A 16,911-nucleotide genomic window follows, 5' to 3' on the forward strand; every position below is an offset into this window, starting at 1 on the left:
ATATCGCTGCCAATTTCAAGGCACTGCCGATATCGCACAGTGATCTCAGCCGATCACACTGCTGATCTGAGCTGCCTTCCTTTATGCTGAGGGAGACCAGGGCAGTCAATAGCGCTGCAGCCTTCCCTCACACTGACGGAGAACAGGGCACCGTGGCATTACCTTCCCCTGACACTGAGGCCGAGAAGCTTTTCTCAGCAGGATAACAGCAGGAGCCACAGTGGAATTGCATCTCTGCTGGCTGCCACCACTGGCTTCCCCCCTGTCCCCCTCCCCTCCCCCTCAAACCATGTGCTGGGGGTGACTCGGCTTGCTCTCCTTTCCCCATCCATCTGATCTCCACAGCTGCTTTTTCCCTTATCCTCTGGCTGATCTGCACACACAAACACCCCTGCCCAATCTCCGTGACTGCTCCTTCTATCATTCCCACTCCTGATCTCCGATTTTGGAATATTGCACTGTTTAGTTGCTGATATATCACACCGTTGAAAACCAGATATTGCTAGTCTGTTTTCTAGTATTCCCTAATCTGTCGGACTCTGTTGCCACCAGTGGGGCCTGACTTCCTCTCCGGCTGGAATCCTACTACCTCTGAAGTCAACTGCATGAGTCTTTTGGCTACCAAACCACCTCTGGTGCATAACAGCACATAGGAGCCCATTAATGTGCCCATTCCATCATCTCAAAACATTGCTCCAAAGTTTAGTAACCTGTCTATCCTCTTCCCAAGTCAGTTTTTGCATTCATTTCTCAGTCATCAAGTGTACAATAATGTACAGTAGCCAAGCAATATATGAGCTTATATAAACCATGCCTTGGAGACGAGCAGCAGAATGCTGAAATATCCATTTCATGCTGTGCAAGTATAATGGTTTTGTAATGCATACCTAGTCACATTTGCTTAAGAAACTGATTATGTTAAAACAGCATTTTAGACTAGGCAACTCTAAACAGCTGATCCTTTTGAGCAATCCTTAGATCTAATCCTCTTTACTCGTATGGTGGGATTATTCCCTAGAAAGTAGCCAATTCAGATATGAGGAAATGCCCAGTGATTCTCTTATCTGTAGTTTTTATGGAGAATTAAATTCTGTTCTAAGCAATGAGGAAGTTTTGGTCTCCTTTTCGTTAGGACTTTGCACCAGTATATCAGCTGCACCAGAGTTTAATTAGCAATACTAATTAACTATTTGTTAATTAAAAATAAATAAAATTTCCTTTCTGATTATTCATAATAAATAGCATTATTATGCTAGTTCTAGAAAGGTAGCTGTATTTGACTGTCACTCTAAGTTTGCAGCACTTTGAAGACTGATAAATTTATCGTGGCATGCGTTTTTATTGGCAAGAGTGTGTTTTGCGTGTGTTATATATCTGTCACAGTGTTAGAAAGATCTCTGGACAATCAACCACTGAAAACAGGAATCTTGGCTAGTTTTGCTATATTTAGAATCGTTGCAGTTGTAACACTCAAAGGCCAAAGAGGCATGATTTTGCATGTATCCAGCAGTCTTGCTCACCTGTCTGCAGTGGGCCTAAAACATCATACTCAGATCTTCTCTGCTTCAATTTCACTTTGCATTTTGCTGACTAGTTATGGATTTTAACAGTTTACCTGTTGACCTTTGAAAACAGCTGAGCAGTTTTATGGAAGCTTTGATAGTGACCTTCCTAGCTGCTTTAAGACTATGCTGCATTATGTCAATAAACATGACAGCCCTGTACAAATACAGTAAAATCTTCGAGGTCAAATGTTCCCCATAACTGTTGTTGCTACATTGAGGCCCACTCTAGAACATTAAACTACTGGTCTATATTTTTCTTCATTAGTAGTTCAGAGTAATACTTGCTTTGGCCCATAATCCTTTGCTACGTGCTTGTTGGTTATATATTAATATGTGTCTTTCTTCTGTTTGCAATCTTTCCTCTTTCTGTAATAATTCTGGGAACCGAATGTTGTAAGCTTAATGATGTAACTGTGACATAACCTTGAAATAAGTGGTGATTTCATTTGGCTAATGAAATAAATCCTTGCCTTCACCTTTGGCTCCCAAAGTTGTTTTTCTGTCACCTCTTTCTTCTTATTGCCACATAAATGAGTAATTAACCATCCCAAATAAATTTCTACATTTTACAATGTTGTGGTAATTTCCTCCTGTCACTTGTCATTATATGCAGAAAGGGAAATTGCTGAGAAGCTTGTACTCTCTCTTAGAGTTAACGTAAAAACATGAACTTCTCTGGGTGTCTGGAATTTTCACAATATTTTTGCTCTGAGATCTCTGTATAACTCCTTACTTTACAGATCATTTTTAGCCAATTCATATATAAAGTTGTCAGAATCTCACTGGGGACTTGAATGGCTCTGTCCAAATCCAGACCTATAGTGTGTGTTCAAGTTCCTGGGCTCAGATTCTGCCAGCAGCTACCTAAGACATTTCTGTCTCTTAGATGCAGGATGAGATAGTGCCCTCACCACCTGGCCACCAGTTCTACATACAGAGGCTAACTGTGTATCAGCCCTGATGATGGAACATGGTCCTCCACTTCAGCTGAGGACAATAGCCTAGTTTAGGGGATACAGGACAGACTTTATGGCACACATGGCTCTGTCCTAAGAAGAATCCTGGTGGACCAGACCAAACGCCCTGCTTAGTCCAGCACTCTGTTTTCACAGTGGCCAAGCCAATGCCTATGGGACTGAGTGGAACAGCATTCCCACCTGAGATCCCCAGCAACTGGTGTTCAGAGGTCTACTACCGCCAGCACATCAGCATCCTGGGGCAGTCTCCTCACTCTGTCTAATGGCAAGGGCCAGACGAACCCAGCTTGTACTCGGCCCTGTTAAGCAAACAAAGCCCAAAAACCACATTGCTGGAAGGCCTGGTCTCAGCCCTTGGCATGGCTGGGCAAATGCCAGTGCCCCAGTGGACCCAGTGAGACTGACAGCAGAGTGTAATATTTCCCTTAGAACTCTCTTTATTTATTGTAGAACACCTGGTTTTGAAAGCACTTGGGTAATAATATTATTATGCCACCACTTCTTGGTGCTTGTATACCTGTTAGAACTTGATCATGCAGTGGCTCTTGAACTGGCAGCTTGTGTGGTGTCAGGGATTCGGACAATGACTGAGCCTAATATACCTTGGCTTTGCCACTGTTTGCAGGCTTCAGCTAGTGACTCCTTCTTTGACTGTTTTGCAGGGACCCTGTAAACATTGTTGAAGTATTTGCCCCACCCTTACCTGGTGCTGTTTTTATTACTTTTACTCACAGAGTGAGGGCAGGAAGCTTTGCCCCTATTCTGAGTTGGTTTCATAACAAAGCCATGTAACCAATGTGTTTTGGATATGAAGTCAAATCAATCCAAGGGTCAGTGCTTTCTGCTCTCACTCTGAAGTCTCATGGGTAAAAGAAAAGGAAAAGTCTTGTCCTTTCTGGAGTATGGTTGTTGGCATTCCCAAGACCACAGGCAGGAAGCAGAGGAGTGCAAAAGGTGAGCAAAGAGGACCTTACACAAAACATCCCCATCTAAGGACTCCTTTTTGAGCCCAAAAAGTCCAGCTAAGAAATTCTGGCTCCGGCTGTGTGTGACACCATCCAGCCAGAGCAAACCAGGTGATATTTGTTTGTTGTGTTGACCATATTCACCCTAAAGTCCTAGGGTAGAAATAACACAGTTAAAACAAAAATGAGACAATATTAAATTTCATCATAATGCAGCAATAATAAAATCCCAAGCCAATGTACCTAACCTTTTCCCAAAAGTCTGAGGGAAAAGGTAGCGCTTCACTTAAGGGCAAAATTCTGATCAAACTAATTCTGACCATACTTGTTCGGTCATTATCAAGTATACACTTCCAGAGTTGATGCTAAATACATTACTTTTGGTAAATGAGCCACCATAGCCACAGAAGTTTGCGTCCTGGGCTTTTAAAACTCGTCTACCAATGTACTATCTGAAACCAAAGGCACACATTTTTCCCCAGCTCTCCTACCTCACTAAAGCAACAAAAAATCCCTGTGCAATGTCTTTTGGCAGGAAGCCAATGTGACTTTCTTAAAGTCAGTGTGGTGTGTCAGGTTAAAGGCACAAGGGAATGAGAAGAGTTAAGAAAACTAAGCAGTGTTAAATGGGGCATGTTTAAACATGAGGCTGACATCACAGGACTGAATGAACAATGCACTGTCAACTGAAAATTAAGCCAACCCACATTTGTTCTTTCAAGTTTTGAAAACTATGCTACATAGATATAACAGTACCATATCAGTCCAACCACTTTAAAGTCCCTTTATTTTAAACAGGTTCAAGGCGCACGTGACATCTGCACACCAATATAGTGTCTAGGAAGCTATTCCTGCGCTCTGTGGAGCAGTTGCAGCAACTGGGATCACTCCCCCTCCACCTGTTTATGTACCTTTCCCTGACAGAGACTCTGCCTATGTGGAAGCTGCCTCTGCTCTTCCCGCTTCAATTCTCTCTCTCTCTTTTTTTTTTAAAAAAATAATGTTTATTACTTTTCCAGCAATTTAAACACTACAAAAAAAAATAGATTACAATACAAAAACACTACATAACACTAACACATTAAACTAACAAAACAAAACAAAAACAGTTTAAAACACATCAAATAATTTCAGTATCTTATCTTTCATTCACTTATTTCCGCGACCTCCTCACACCTCCCTTTTTGTATTCCACTTCTGTTAATTGTTTCAGCAATTCCTTTCCATCTTCCTCTGTTTTCTATCCTATAATTATCTTAGCACATTCTAACCTTATTTTTCCTTCAATACTCTATTAATCTGTTTATACTTAATTCCTTATAACATTTCTACTAAAGCCATATAACTTCATTCCAACATTTTTCTAACATTCATTAATTTTACAGTATTTCCGTAAATAATCTTTAAACTTTTTCCAGTCTTCTTCCACCGACTCTTCTCCCTGGTCTCGGATTCTGCCAGTCATTTCCGCCAGTTCCATATAGTCCATCAACTTCATCTGCCATTCTTCCCGGGTGGGTAAATCTTGTGTCTTCCAATACTTCGTGATGAGTACTCTTGCTGCTGTTGTTGCATACATGAAAAATGTTCTATCCTTCTTTGGCACCAATTGGCCGACCATGCCCAGGAGAAAGGCCTCTGGTTTCTTCAGGAAGGTATATTTGAATACCTTTTTCATTTCGTTATAAATCATCTCCCAGAATGTCTTAATCCTTGGGCATGTCCACCAAAGGTGAAAAAATGTACCTTCAATCTCATTACATTTCCAATATTTATTATCGGGCAAATGGTAATTTTTTGCAAGCTTGACTGGTGTCATGTACCACCTATAAATCATTTTCATTAAGTTTTCTCTTAGGGCATCACACTTTATTTTTCAATTTTTCAAAACTCTGCAATTTTATTCTGTCTCCATCTTGTTCCAAAATTTCCCAATATTTCGGCCATTTGGCCTCCATATTGAGTTTTTTCTGTGCCTTCGCTTCCATTGGTGACAACCATCTTGGGGTTTTCTTTTCTAACAAATCCTTATATCTTATCCAAACATTAAACAATGCTTTTCTAACAATATGATTTTTAAAAGCTTTATGTGCTTTTACCTTATCATACCACAAATATGCATGCCAGCCAAAAGCATTATTAAAACCTTCTAGATCCAACACACCAGTGTTTTCAAGAAGCAGCCATTCTCTCAGCCAGCAAAAAGCAGCTGATTCATAGTACAGTTTAAGGTCTGGCAGGGCAAATCCACCTCTTTCTTTGACATCAGTTAATATCTTAAATTTTATTCGAGGCTTCTTGCCCTGCCAAACAAATCTGGAAATATCTTTCTGCCACTTCTTGAAACAATCCATCTTATCCAAAATTTGCAATGTTTGAAACAAAAACAACATCCTTGGCAGCACATTCATTTTTATCACAGCAATTTGGCCTAACAATGATAACTTCAAATTTGTCCATATTTCTAAATCCTTTTTCACTTCAATCCAACATTTTTCATAATTATCCTTAAATAAATTCACATTTTTGGCAGTCATATTAACCCCTAAATATTTCACTTTCTTAACCAATGTTAATCCTGTCTCCTCCTGAAACCTCTCTCTCTCATTCACAGTTAAATTTTTCTCTAAAACCTTAGTTTTCATCTTGTTCAACTTAAAACCTGCTACCTGTCCAAATTCTCGAATCAGTTCCAATACCCTTTTAGTACTAGATTCTGGTTTCTGTAAAGTCAATACTAGGTCATCAGCAAATGCTTTCAGTTTGTACTGTTTAGCTCCCACTTGTATACCTTTAACCTCTTGATCCTTTCTAATCATATTTAACAAAACCTCAAGGACCGATACCCACTTCAATTCTCTACTGGTTCTGGGAAACGGGTGCAGGAGTGTGTGGGGAAGCACCCGGCCCTTCACATGCCTTGCCCACTCTTCCTTCTCTTCCTCCCCACTGGCCACTACCTCCCTCTCCTGAGCCCAGCCCTCCTTTCCCCAGTGCAGCCCCTGATAGCATCTGGCTGGGTACTGTGAGAACAAAATGCTGGACTAGATGGGCCATTGGCCTGATCCAAGTTCTTATGTACTCTCTAAAATTTTATGGGGTGCACCTGGGAGGCGTATAAAATGAGGAAATGAAATTGAGTGCAAAAGCACCCAAATGATGCTGTGAATCAGCAGGGCTCTGTTGTATTTCCCATGACTTAACGTGGAGCAGCCCTGGCCAGCAGCTCTTAACACAGAAACCACTTTGACATTTGAATGAACTAATGTGGTTTATTTACAAACTTAAGTGCAAGTGAGGTTAGTTATGGACATGTGAACCAGCATTTTTGGAGGGGTGTGTGGTGACAGAAATAGCCTTCAGCGGCTGCTGTTCAGAAATGCCATTCAGAGGCAAGTCTTGCAAACTTGGGAGCTGATAACAGCAGATAACAGATCATGCAGTAAATGGTTCCTGGGTGGTATTATTTGAATGTGGAGACATGGGGTCACTGAGCCTGAATGTTCCCTGGTTTTAGCAAAGTGGTATTAAAATGTTTACTTCAGGGAACCATTCTGTTTGTTTGATGAGGAATTCTTGTGTGCTGTGGAAGAATCTGACACCTGCAAATCTGAAAACATTTCACAGATGAAAACAGGGAGGCTCCTGTGCATGAGAGTGTGGGGTAGAGGCAGCATTTAGTGGAACAGCTGTGTAGCTTCTGGATAATGATCGGGCAACACAATATAGATTTCATGAATTGTGTCATAAATATCAAAAGGGAAATAAAAGTGTGAGAAAGTATACGGAGTCAGGAAACACAGAAGAAAGTACTTTTTCGCACAGTGCATAGTTGAACTGTGGAGTTTGTTCCCACACTAGGTAGTGATGGCCATCAACTGGGATGACTTTAAAAGAAGATTAGACAAATTTACAAAGAATAAAGCTATCAATGGCAAATAGCCGTGATAGCTGGGTGCCCCCCCCCCATTACCAGAGGCAGTACAGTGTGCCTCTAATACAAGTTGGTAGCAGGGATTGCAAGTGGGGAGGCTGCTGTTGTGCTCACCCATGGACATGTAGCTGGTCACTGTGAGGACAAAGTGTTCAACTAGATGTGCTGATCCAGTATTGCTCTTTGTATGTTGTTGAAAGCAATGAGACAAGCTACACAAATTAAACACATATAACATGTGTTTAATTATTATGTGTGTTTACTATGCATACTATGTGATATTCATAACATTTGGAATTCTTACCTAAAATTAAGAAGCAAGGCTTACATAATGATGGTATATCTACCACACAGATTAAAGCTCTAGCCCTCTTCTCTATGGAAATTAAGCAGGGACCTGTACCTCTGTTGTAAGCAAACTACAACTTGAGAACATATGGATTTTGTTGTCCACACAATATGCAATTTATTTCCCCTCCTCAAGCAGTTCTTCATAAAACATGCTGTTTGTACAACAACTGTCCCTTTCCCCTTTCTTGTTACAGGGAAGTTCTCCTTGTTTCCTGTTACGTTATATAATTTGTGCCAAGACCTCATCAGGATTCAGTCTAGGATCTGTGTTCAGTACCAGCCATGGTCAAAGCCAAGGGTGGGGCAGGGGGCATCTGTCCCCCCATCAGTACAAATCAATACAGATCTGATCTTCTGCCCCTCCCAACAAAAGCCTGCCCCCCTAACAAAATCCTGGCTATGCCTATGTTAAAGGTAAAGGTAAAGGTACCCCTGCCTGTACGGGCCAGTCTTGACAGACTCTGGGGTTGTGCGCCCATCTCACTTAAGAGGCCAGGGGCCAGCGCTGTCCGGAGACACTTCCGGGTCACGTGGCCAGCGTGACATCGCTGCTCTGGCCAGAGCCAGAGCCAGAGCCGCACACAGAAATGCCGTTTACCTTCCCGCTGGTAAGCGGTCCCTATTTATCTACTTGCACCCGGAGGTGCTTTCGAACTGCTAGGTTGGCAGGCGCTGGGACCGAGCAGCGGGAGCGCACCCCGCCGCAGGGATTCGAACCGCCGACCTTTCGATCGGCAAGCCCTAGGCGCTGAGGCTTTAACCCACAGCGCCACCTGCGTCCCCATGCCTATGTTACCAGCACTGAATCCTACAATATGGGGAAAAGATCTATGAGCATGTAAGAACACAAGAATTTCCTTCTTGTCCAAAGGTCCTTCTAGTCCAAAGGTCCATCTCATCTTGCATCCTACAAAAGGCATCGGCCTGCCTTTGGAAGCCCTCAGGCAAGGATTGAAGACAATGACAAGTCATTAGCAGAGTGCCTTTCCCTCATTATTGAACAACTGCAGTCTGCTGCATTCATACACATTTAAAATTTGCTAGCTGTTTGCGTCGGAGCATGTACTTAGGCAGTATTTTTATTATAAGAACTGAGCCTTCAATCTTTCACCCCACACTCCTCCTTTCTTCTTCTCTCCTACACATCCAAAAAAAGGGAGTCTATTTATTTTAAACTTAATAGCACAGTGGAATGAGGCAATTCATTTGTGTGTGTGTGTGTGTGTGTGTGTGTGTGTGTGTATGTACCAGGGTGTGTGTGTGTGTGTTTTATTAGAACATGAGCAACCTCATTCTTGCCATTTCTCAGGAATTATAAGAAATCAAAAAATCGGTGCAGTTTTGAAATCAGTGCACTTTTGCATGCTTCAGTGTGCCATCTTGATTCTAAATAGTTCCAGTTCTATCTAAACATAGAGAAAAACCTGCTTAATTTCAGAAATCACCTCACAAATTTGGTAAAATCAGTGCAGTTTTTCCCCTCCAATCTTTATTATTTTAAAAAATATACATTTATGCAACATTTATATAACACTCTCTGTTTTTGTTTGTAACAAAAAAGAAAATGTTTTTCTTCTAATATTACTCAGTATGTGGCCCTGTACCCCCTCCATGTTTTTTTTTTTTAACTTCCATTGCTTCTGTTGGCGAGGTCCACAGAGGTATTTTTGGTTCCAATATTCCTTTATATTTTATCCAGATCTTATATAATGATTTCCTTATTAGACGATTCAATAAACCCCTGTGGACCTTCACCTTCTCATAAATTAGATAGGCATGCAACCCATATCGATTATCGTATCCCTCCAAATCCAACACATCTGAATCTCTTAATGTTATCCAGTCTTTGAGCCATAGAAGACCTGTGGCTGCGTGGTATAGTTCTAAATCAGGAAGTGCAAATCCTCCTCTCTCTTTTTTATCTGTTAATAGTTGGTATGTTATTCTCCGTTTCTCCCCGTTCCATATGAATCTCGCCATATCTCTTTTCCATTCCTGAATGGTTAGCACTCTGGACTCTGAATCAGTGCGGTTTTGGAAGGTCTAGTCTGCCATATTGACTCAAAATGGTATCCAGTTGTAGCCAAACATAGAAAACCACCTGCTCCTTGATCTTGGGAACCATAGTGCAAAATATGGTTACAATTATCTTAAGAGGTGTCAAAGTCCATGGTGAACAGGCAAGCGATTTTCAAAAATAAATAGTAGACTAGGCTATCTGTGTTTGAGACTCAAGAAGTTATCCTCTCCCTCAAACTCCTTCTGCCCTTCATTGCCCTTCCCCCTTCAAGTTTAAATTGTTGCTCTTGGCAGCCTCGATCAAGCAGAAATCACCTGTAGTAAAATTATGTAATCTGCATGTAACTAATACTTGTCTGTGGAAAGTGGAAGGGGAAGAATTAGTAAATGCATTCAATATATTTTGCCAGTTTTTTTATCTCACAACTCAGAACCACAAATTATGTGAGAATTACAGTTTTTTACATGCTCATGTTCTTGGGTATCCATTATACAAATCTATGTATGCTGCTTTGCTAAGCATTTAAACAGATGCCCACCCTGGTCTTAAGTTTATATACTGCACAATGCAAAAATAGAGGAAGACTGAAGACACAAACTTAGCTGTTCCAGTATGTTTTGGAGACTAGAGGAACAGAGCTCTGAAAAAATAGGTCAGTCCTGGGTTAAATGGACTAAAATATGTGGCATTTGGTTCATACAGAGTTGTGAGCTTATTATTGTGCCCTTGAATGAGTTCTAGACCACGTCCAATGCTCTCATGCAGCTGTAGATGGCAATAAATGTTCAGCAGCAGAAATACAAGCTGTCCTTTCAGCAAAGTGTTTTCGGTCATTACTCATCCTCTGACTGAAGACCCCTCTGATTAGCTCAAGGGAATCCAGTTTGAAAACCAAATTTTAGAATAGTGAAGTGTTGCTTTTAAAACAGTTACAGCATTTACTTTTCCTACTGCTGCTACAATAATTTTAATTTTTCCCTTGCTTGCTTTTGTTCCCATATTACAGTAGAAACTTTCACAAGGCATTCACAAAGAAATGAGGGGTGGGGAAAATTAACTTCAAGTAAAAGGAGACTTGCTTACAAACAATCATATGCGGTCGGAGTTAGACATTATAAATTAAGAGCATTTGCAGATGACCTAGTATTGACTTTGCAACAGCCAGACACTAGTACTAAAAGAGTATTAGAACTAATTGAAACATTTGGTCGAGTAGCAGGTTTTAAATTGAATAGACAAAAAACGAAAGTGTTGGAAAAAAATTTAACAATGGAAGAAAGAGAGAGTTTTCAGAATGAAACAGGTTTGGAAATTACAAAAAGGGTAAAATACCTGGGGGTAAACTTAACATCCAAGAATGTGAACTTATTTAAGGATAATTATGAAAAATGTTGGTTAGAAGTTAAAAAGGATCTGGAAATATGGTCAAGGCTGAAACTTTCCTTGTTAGGCCGAATCGCTACTATCAAGATGAATGTATTGCCTAGAATGCTGTTCTTATTCCAGACGTTGCAGATTGTGGACAAGATGGACTGTTTCAAGAAGTGGCAGAAAGACATATCAAAATTTGTCTGGCAGGGCAAAAAGCCCAGAATTAAATTTAAGATTTTAACTGATGCAAAGGATAGAGGGGGGTTTGCCCTGCCGGACTTAAGACTTTATTATGAATCAGCAGCTTTCTGCTGGTTGAAACACTGGCTACTTCTTGAGAATACTGACATTTTGGATCTGGAAGGGTATGACAATAGTTTTGGTTGGCATGCATATTTATGGTATGACAAGGTAAAGGTGTATAAAAGCTTTAAAAACCATATTGTAAGGAAAGCATTGTACAACGTTTGGATTAGATACAAAGATTTGTTGGAAAGTAAAACCCCTAGGTGGGTGTCACCAATGGAAGCTAGGGAAGTAAAAAAGCTTAATATGGATTCTAAATGGCCAAAATATCATGAGATCATAGAATACGATGGTGAAAGGGTGAAACTTCAGAGTTATGAGAAACTAAAACCTAAGGTTCGAGATTGGTTGCATTACTATCAGATAAATGAGACGTTTAAACAGGACAGGAAAATAGGATTTCAGAAAGAGAAGTCAAAATTAGAAACAGAATTGTTGGAACCCAATACTAAGAATTTATCAAGAATGTATAACTTGCTGTTAAAATGGAATACACAGGATGAAACGGTGAAATCAGCTATGATCAAATGGGCACAAGATATAGGTCATGATATCATGTTTGCTGACTGGGAACAATTATGGACCACCGGTATTAAATTTACTGCATGTAATGCTTTGAAAGAAAATATTATGAAAATGATCTACCGGTGGTACATGACCCCAGTCAAGCTAGCAAAAATTTATCATTTGCCTAATAATAAGTGTTGGAAATGTAATGAGACTGAAGGCACTTTCTACCACCTTTGGTGGACCTGCCCAAAGGTTAAAGCTTTCTGGGAAATGATCTATAATGAAATTAAGAAGGTCCTTAAGTGGACTTTTCCTAAGAAACCAGAGGCTTTCCTCTTGGGTATGGTGGGCCAAGTGGTGTTAAGGAAGGATAGGACTTTCTTTATGTATGCCACTACAGCAGCAAGAATTCTACTGGCAAAGTATTGGAAGACGCGAGAACTACCTACTCTGGAAGAATGGCAAACAAAGGTGATTGACTTTATGGGACTGGCTGAGATGACGGGCAGAATCCGGGACCAGGGGAAAGAGACAGTGGAAGAGGACTGGAAGAATTTCAAAATATATCTTAAAAATAATTGTAAAATTGAGGAATGTTAAGATGTCAGGGGGTAAGAAGTAAAGAATTGCAGCAGTAAACAAAAAAACTTAAGAAATATTTACGAAAAGGAATTAAGACAATGGACTTAAGGGTTGCTACAGAATTATTAAACAAGGATGCGGGGATGGGGAGGTATGGGGAAGTCAAAGAAAAAAGGTTATGAACCGATGAGTATGAAGTTATATTGTGTTACATTGTTCTTTATTTTATGTGTGGAAAATTAATAAAAATTATTATAAAAAAAAAAAAAATACAAACAATCATATGCATACACTATGACCAGGGAAATGTTTTTAAAAACATTAACTTTAAAATAGCTTTTAATATTCTTTTAGTAGACAAATTTTAGGGGGCATGGACAGCCACAAAAAACTGTAGGCATTGCAATGGGGATCCTATGGAAGCAGTCAGCAAGATATGCATATATAAATAACATAAAATATGTTGAGAGGAGGGATCCCCAGGAGCCATGGAACACTCTTCTAAAAATGATAATTTGCGGAGGAACAAAATATATTTGCGGGAGGAAGATAAGCAGCCTCGATTATTGGACAATATCCAGCTGAAATAAAACATTTCAGAGGTCTGTTTCATACACTTATTGGGCTGTGATCTTCTTCATGTAGTAAAAATTATGATGTATTGTTATACAGTGGTACCTCAGGTTACATACGCTTCAGGTTACATACGCTTCAGGTTACATACGCTTCAGGTTACAGACTCCGCTAACCCAGAAATAGTACCTCGGGTTCAGAACTTTGCTTCAGGATAAGAACAAAAATTGTGCTCTGGAGCCGCGGTGGGGGCGGGAGGCCCCATTAGCTAAAGTGGTGCTTCAGGTTAAGAACAGCTTCAGGTTAAGTACGGACCTCCAGAATGAATTAAGTACTTAACCCAAGGTACCACTGTACTGATAGTGCCAACTGACTAGGGACTCAGCTATACAGCTGCAAATAAAACGTTTTAAATGTGTTGTAAAGTGCAATAAACAAATGTGACACTAGATGGCGGCAGTGAGCTATGCAAAATTCAATGTACAGTCAAACCTCAGTTGTCAAACATACGGTAATCCATTCCAGAAGCCCATTCGGTTTCTTAAATGTTCAACAACCAAGGCGCGGCTTCCAATTGGCTGCAGGAGCTTCTTGCACTGAAGCAGAAGCCGTGTCGGACATTCAGCTTCCGAAAAACGTTCAAAAACTGGAGCATTTACTTCCGGGTTTTCATTGTTCAGGAGCCGAAATGTTCCAAAATGGAGGCATTCAGGACTGTATTTTTCAAAACAGTTTTTTAAAAAGCATTTTCACAGGTTTTTTTAACATGCGTGTAGATTCCACTACAGTTTCCTCAAAGGATGATGTTTCATGGACCCACCTGCTAACTTGAGAATGTTGCTCCAGTTTTATCAAGGTGTTCATCGTTCAGAGAACAAGCAGGCAAAACTTGTTTTTTATTGCCTGATAGCGTCCTGTCAGAATATCAACAAATGATGTGGCAGCTGACCTCATCTGTATGAAGGTGGCTTTGCTCTGCTCATAAAGATTATCTTGCAAACATGGTATTAGTTGTACTTTAGATCAGTGGTTTTCAAAGGTTTCCTTGGAAGGAATCTTCCTCATATTGACCTGTCTGACGAAGCACCCTGTCCATCTGCTAAGGAGCTTTTTCTCCTAGGGTGCATATGTGGTTGGCAGAAGGCGCTGCCTATATCTGTTGGACCTCTCTGTTGGCCTGAGTGAACTGGGAATGTGATTCTGGGACACACCCTGTACTCCACTGCAGCAGTGCATTGTGGGAGAAGATTGGTACAGTGAACAAATGGCTTATTCATGGAAGCTCATCCATCATTACTGATGATATTCCAAATATTACTGATCTTCTCGTGGAAGGGTTGCTGTAGTTTCAAAACTACTGTTTAGGAAAAAGACCAAGGTTCTTTCACACAACTTTTTAAAAGTGCTTTCTTTGATGTGTATGTATTAGAGGGAGAAATACTACTCAAAGAGCACTTTGATAGACTTGGAAGAAGATATTTGGGGATATATTTTTATACCATCACAACATAACACCCTGCTCCCCAAAAGAAAGGCCTGTAACTAGCTTGGCTTTTAAAAAAATATATCTGTTTAAAAGTTTCTAAGTTGGTTAATAAAAGGGGGGGGGGGAGTATCCATTTAGAAAGTTCATTACATTTTTTCTGTTTTCCTTTTCTACTGGCCAGGCATAAACTCTAGTCTTTATCCACATCCAAGCAGACTGTCTGGCTGCCTCATTAACAGGTCTGATCTTCTGCTCATTGAAGCAAACAGAACGACTTCTATTAGAATTGTGGGTGGGTAGGTAATGAGGTCCCCAAGAGTCTTTGAAAGTAGAAGCTCATTCTGTTCCAAAGAGGAGGGCATGAATTGTGCAGGAAGCCTCACTCCATGGGTTTTGTTCTTTTCCCTACATTTTGCTAATTTTAGACAGTGGATCTTTGTTGGGAAGAAGTTGCCACATTCTCGATGCTTTCACGACTGGCAAAATACTCATAATTATGACCTACGTGTTTCTGTGGATGTAGTGAGTTTGTATATTGCAGAGAACCCTGGAGAGTGCAGTATATCTTTGCAGATTCTATATATAAACACACATAATTCCCTTCTCTTGAATTCGTGTCATTGGAGGTTGGATGCATGTCCTTACAACATAGGACAAAGGTTTGTGCTTCAGAAATGCATAAATGGGGATGTGACTAGTATCCCAAGATCTGTATTTTCTTTGTTGCTCACTATTTTTATTGGCTGCTTAGGCAGAAGTCTGACTATGCTTCTGTTGGTAAATCAAAATTGTTTGAAAAATAGTAATTCTTTAATTACGTAGTTACAGATGGGAGTGGAATTCAACATAGTGATAAGGTGGTTTCTGCTTGTGCAATGAAACGTTCTGCAGCTCTCCTCCCCCTCAGGACCCCCTAAATCTGTTTTGGGTGTTCCCCCCTCCCTCCTCTGGAGCAGATTTGGGGAAGGCACAGAGCAAGCATGTGCAGAGAGTGAAAGTCCTATTGTGCGAGTGGAAATCCTTGCAGTGACAGAACTCATTAGTTGAAATACTGCCCATAGTTTAGTTCATCTTCGCCAAATAATAATTTCTTTAATTCAAGAACTACCAACTGATGGCACATGGGCCATAACTGCTACCCAGAACAATTTTATTTGGTTACTAGGCCCCATGTTTTGATTGGTATGGGAGAAATCATCTCCCCTGCTTACATGAAAACTATGTGAGCAAGGATGCTTTTTCAGCTTGAAAGAACAAGAGCTATTCAATATATAGTTAAATTGCATATCTCTTAAAATGAAATAAATCTTACGAAACTGCAGTTTTGTTCATTTATTCATCTACTGCAGTTTCATAAGAGTATATATTTAAAGTAGATGAATAAATGAACAAATAAATTTGGATATGGAAAATATATTAAAAATAAATTTAAGGAACCACAGAAAGAGGATAGAAAGTCAAGTATTGAACTGTTAAAATGACTGTAAAATTATTGAAATGTATAAATCTGAAAATCATAAGTAAAATTTAAAAAGAAAGAAAGAAAGAAAGAAATCTTTGCTATGTTCCAACAGTGCCCAGTTTCTCTAATGACAAAGCTGTCTGCTAGCTGATACCATTAATTTCAGACTATTACAGACTCTCATCACCTATGAGGGGCTTGGTTTTTGTGCAGCAAAAGGTATTTATGGTCCCTGGATCACTGGGGAATAAAACACACCCTAAGGAAATGACTGTTCTTATTCCAGTCAGCATTTCATTCCAGTTGGGTACATTCAGCCTTTTAATACAGTAGTTGAGGTTTCTTCCTCTGAGCTCATTAGTTTGGCACAGCTCAGGGGAAATGTAAATCTGGTACACCTCTAACCAACTACGATGCTATAATTAAAACAGGACCTACACGTGTTGCATAATGATGATGATGGTGTGCGTAAACCCAGTGCCCTCCCTGCGAGTAGAAAGCTAGCAAGTCATGAAAGCTAGATCCTTTCTTCTGGGCAAGCTCTATGATATATTTAGGTTTTTGTTTTCAGCAGTGAGGAGCATTTAAAGAAAACCAGCATTCTCCACCAGCTGTCTGTAGTGGTGAAGTCTCTACCACTTAGTATGCTTTCATCTCATTCTTCTGCACAGTTTTCCCCCCACAAAGGACTTGCCACAGCAGCAGTCTTCTAGATTCAGGTCTGGCTACTTTTCCTCACTGAAGGAAAATCTTACAGCAGACACTGGAAAATTCTCAGACCAACTGCACACTAGGGTTAGAATTAGAAC

General features: G+C 40.2%; 1 long non-coding RNA gene across 1 annotated transcript in view; it reads left to right on the top strand.

The window, feature by feature from the left end:
* LOC307215860 overlaps positions 1-16,911 on the top strand; it is a 126,906-nt gene that overhangs the window by 17,449 nt on the left and 92,546 nt on the right. The gene's annotated exons all lie outside the window — the stretch shown is intronic.

Source organism: Podarcis cretensis (assembly GCF_951804945.1).
Source record: "Podarcis cretensis genome assembly, chromosome: 5".
In the NCBI taxonomy this organism is placed as follows: Eukaryota; Metazoa; Chordata; class Lepidosauria; order Squamata; family Lacertidae; genus Podarcis; species Podarcis cretensis.